This window comes from Euwallacea similis, chromosome 9, assembly GCF_039881205.1.
Source record: "Euwallacea similis isolate ESF13 chromosome 9, ESF131.1, whole genome shotgun sequence".
Lineage (NCBI taxonomy): Eukaryota > Metazoa > Arthropoda > Insecta > Coleoptera > Curculionidae > Euwallacea > Euwallacea similis.
In genome coordinates this window covers 2,283,524-2,288,596 of record NC_089617.1, presented here as the reverse complement: position 1 = coordinate 2,288,596, position 5,073 = coordinate 2,283,524, and positions in this window count along the sequence as shown.

Genomic DNA, 5,073 nt, shown 5'->3' with positions numbered 1-5,073 from the left:
TCTTTAATGAATACTAAATAATGAATTTGTCCTAACATCTTTAATTTCCCAACGTATAATAAATTATTCCTAGCCCTCGTAAACAGACATTTTTTTCGCTCCATTACAGTCGATTAATTACCGACCTGTACAGGGCCCAACCCAAGGGCTTAATTCCATTATTAAGCCTCCTGGCAATTAGATTAGATGGAAAAGCGATCATTCTTTCCCGGAACAAACCAATTACCGAAATCTTTCCTGACTGCATCGCCTGGAAGCTCATCACTAGTCACTAGACGACTCTCCATCCAATTTCCTTCGAGAAGTTCCAAGGAACGAAGTGGCTACTTATTAAAATTGTTTAATTTACTTAACCTGAAACTTTCCGGGCAAAATATTTCATCCTAAATGAGCAAAACAGACCTTCAGCTGTCCCCAACTTAGTTTGCAACTTTCCCAGAGTTAGCGTTGTAATTAATATTTTAAATGCAAGACTTTGCGTCCCGTCGGGGTTTGAGGGATAAGTAGTTCTCTAAGAATTAGATTTCGTCATTAAAGTATCGTTTAGAGCAAATCAATCATTAAATGTGACTCGTATCGTATCCAATTATGATGCCGGAGCTGAACCTGCATCGCAAAATCGCCCGATCTAATCTGAGAAAGTGGTTGTATTTGTCCATATAATATTTAAGCAATAAAAGCTTAGCCGCATTAGCAGCAAATATCAAAAGCAGCATCGTTTTGTCCTCTGAAAGCAGCCAATTAGATCATACATAACATTTCCGCCACATAAGCCCATAATAACGAAAATAACCGTAACGATAAAATATAATGGGTGCTCTGGGTTTTGTGTGCAAACCAAATTGCCAGTTCTCCGGTCCCAATATTATGTGTCTTGCCCATGGCAAATTGAACAGTTTTTATGTCATTTTCAACTCCCGAAAGACCCTCCACGTCTGAAAACACTCTTCGATCAACGTGCACTCTATCCATTCAAATTCCACGTTTAGCATAACTCTGCATGCATATGAGGCCCTTCATGACATCCCGTAAAAAGCACACAAAGTGCTCTCACTGTGCCTGGAATTTAATCCAACATCTGTTCTATAATGGATATGGGGCTCGTAAACAACATTATAAAGTTCTTTATAAGCTTGTAAAACAGTTTTCCACGATGGGAAATGAATGGCCCGTCATATACCGGCAAATTATGAAACTTACTACAGCTATTGCACCAAATAGATTCTTTATGGTTCTCGTTTAAAGTGATCTCGATTCACATCAGAATTTGCATTACAAATAATTTAAAACTAGATGATTGCCTCGACAAAGATTCCAAAAAAGAAAATGTGAATCGTACGTTCTAGAGTTGTGCTTGAAACGTCGAAATCTGAGAAAATCATCGCCAGGTTGTTAAAGGTTTATAGTTAAGAGCTTCAGTTTCATGACGACATTAATTTAGCTGTACCATTGTAAAGAGTGGTTGTAAAACCTGAGTGCTATTATTCGGAATTCTTTACAAAGTATGTGAAAAGTTGGAATGTCAAAAATGTCGTAAATTGGATATAGCAAGGAAGAATTTTAATAGTGAATGAAGAGGTGAAGTATTGATTGTGGCTGTTCAAACAGTTGTAAACTTGAATTCTTTCTTGATATCTGTTTCAGTTAAGTTTTCTTTCTTTCAAGTCTCAGGGATTGTTTGCCAAGAACTTCCTTGGTTTAGATAACACTTCTTCCATTAAAGCCATCTCCGCATTCTCAAAGTTCATTATAATCTTTTTAATTGTGTACGTATTTTTGGTTCTGTATTATATGATTTTTGCCTTTAATTTTTGCAAAAGTCGTGGAAAACGGGGAATTGGACAGAAAACTGAGATGGAAATGTACTTTGCATATTCTCGTGGCAGTAGCAGGAGATCGGTTACTTTTTAAAATAAAGAGAAAGTCGGGCCAATGAACAGAAGTGGGAAAGTGTTGAGAATGCATAACAAGTTTGTTATGTGAATATTTCTACAAATATTCCCGCATGTATACTAAACTGCTTGCACACCTACATACTGAAGTTGGTAGACTCTGGGTCCGAAAATAAAACAGACAAAAAGTCCAATATCTGCAGGTCAAAGACTAATAATAACTTTTCAGCAAGTTTAACTTTTCATACGACCCTAGATGAATTTAAAGTTGAAAATCCACACAGCCAAATTTCTTTTGCAAAATCTTATCTTTGCAGCTATTTAGCCGAAAGCACTTCGCAAAAGACACAGCATTGTCGCAACATCAATTCACAGATAATGAAAGAAACTGTTGTAGTAATGTGTAAAGTACTTTGGCCAATTGTATTGCCGGTCCCGTCTGAAAGCGATTGGGAGACCATTCGAAAGGGCTTTAGGCACAGGTGGACAATTCTTAATTATGTGGGTGTTACGGATGGCAAACATGTCGCCATAAAGCGTCCTTCTGATATCTGAAAAACTGTTCACTTTGGTTTCAATGACGTCAGGTGGCCGCTTTTATAAGTTAGCTATAATCAATGTTAGTGAAGATCTGAATTGCTTTCATTCGAAGGAATTTTCAAGTCTTCAGATTTCGCACATCACTTTGTGAATTTTTGCTTTGAATTTCACTGATTATTTCGGGCGAGGCGGGTAATTCAAAATACCACTGGAACAGTTGCTCACAGACGAAGAATATATCTTACATCAATTTTGTCCTTATAGATACATCTAGAAAATATTTTTTTTGCACAGTTGTGCGTCATAGCGATATGCAGAAATCTGAAAAAGATATACCAATAAATGAGGATGGGACTAGATATGCGGGGCCTGACCATTAGGATGGGGAAGTTGTTAGTAGAACCTGGAGTAATCATGAGCCTGTAAAACCAGTTGAGCATGTAGGATTTAACAAGTCTGTAAGATCAGCTCTTGACAATGGAAATGTTTTTGTGACATCATTTTGTGGCTCCTCTAAGGGCCCTCCCATGGCGATTGGATTACGTTAGCAGATGCGCTGTCTCTGAAAACTTCCATAGAATCTGCACTTTTTATATTGACGAAATAATGTATTGATCTGTCTTCCTTTTTATCTCAAGGAAACAAAGTGCGTTTTTTACCGATTTTATGTTTTTGCTTCGTTATAAAAAAGTACCTACAAGTAACATAAAGAATTCAAGGATCTGATAAATTTTTTTCGTTGCCAAATGCGCTTATCAAATCTATAATTTTGTTCATCACTGTATGCTCCTCCTTGAAAATGTGTGTTATTGCATCTACCACCAATAGCTCAAAATTTACATTTCAGTTTGCCTGGGCATTTTTCCTTTCCAGAGAATGATTGTTGCCCTACTTAAAGCAGTCAGCGTCGGCTCTAAGGCATACATTTCTTAGTTGAGAAAGCTCTTTTAAGTGAGTATCGCTTGGCCCTGTTTTCACTGCCCATCCTATGATTTTTCTTTTTAGTCTAAATAATAAAAAAATAGTACAACAATAACATGCTAAAAATAAGTATGATATGAAGATTTTATGAGGAAGTTTAGCAAATACTAGGAGAGTATTAAAAATTACGATCTTCAGTGACTTCTTGTACAACACCTCTATCTGGATCTCCAGCTGCTGATCTTTTCATTCCAAGTATCGACGTTGTATTTCATGATGTTGTTCTAGCGCTAAAGGCCAAAAAATATTGTGATTCCAGGACCGGAGTTCGGAAATTTCCTTAAAGAATAGCCCACCAATCCAGTTATAAACAGGACATTCACGATCGGCCCATCCTCAGTTCGCAGTCTCAGAAATACTGTTTTGTGCAAAAAGTTAATCAATAGCCTTTCTAACGATAGCTAAGGTTTGTTGATGTCAAACAATAATATAGATGTTAAAACAATATTGAGAAAAACGAGTAATAACGTAACAAAAAGAGCAACGAGTCCCTTTCGGGACGAATGGTGGTTGCTATGTACCTAAAAGAGGGTGTCTGCCGTTATGCCTAAACCTAGAGATGACAAAAACATAATAGAAAAACTAGTCTAAGGCTGATGGCCATATTGTCACGTCTACTTAAGTTTCATAACACCCAGGTCCTAACATTTCATAGACTATTCCGCGAACTTAAAGAGTGCCTGTAACCCCTTCATATGCACCCTTTGCTATATTGTAAAAACGCTTCGCCTCCCAACCATTAAAAAAAAGCCAGAGTGATGGATTAACACCTGACCCTGAGGGCACAGAGATTGGAATTGGAAATGTGATTTTGATCTATTTACAGGATAAATCATCTTTATTCGAAACGAACGATGCGTGGTTTTGCATGCATTTTCACGCATTAATTTTATTTAATAATTCCTATTGCCTTTGTCATACAGGGTTGCGCACCGAAAAGTTTGCACTCAGGTTTTTTCCTTGTAAACGAATAAATGAAATTATGCTCGGACATTTAAGCCTTAGTTTTCAGGGAGACACATTTTTAAATACCTGCACCCTCTCTGGTCCAGTCCCTACGAAGAGATAGCTGCCACCTGTAAAATCTTAAATGGAAAGGCGAGCGAGTGATATTTTATTTTAAAGGGAATTAAATTCCTTTTGTTATGGAACCTTTCTTATAATATTTGGTCGATAACTAAAATGCACAAAAAAGGGTGTTAATAATGGTATTTTGTAATTTCACTAGATTCTTCACAAAACCTGCTTCTATCAGTTTATTTCTCGCAAAAGCAGATAGATTGGGAGAAGAAGTCATATAAAGTGGACCGTTAATTTTCCTGATTTGTCACCATTGGACTTTGTGAGAGCATTTGGAATCTAAAGTTTATGCAATCAAACTTAATTCTTTAGAAAACTTGTGGCTACGAAAGCGTACGGGTGTCAACAAGAAACTTCTGAAATACTTCATAATGTTCACGAACGTTTCGAGCAGTACCTTTATAATTGTATGGAGTTTAAAGGTAAACATTTTCAACATTTACTTCATTGACACAAGTGGTAAGAAATTTTGTTATTCTTACATTTCATTTCTTTATTTCTCACGAACTACTCAATCGATTCCAACGAGGAAGGTGCCATAAGAAAGGAAATTGAATTCTTTTAAAATAAAATATCAGTC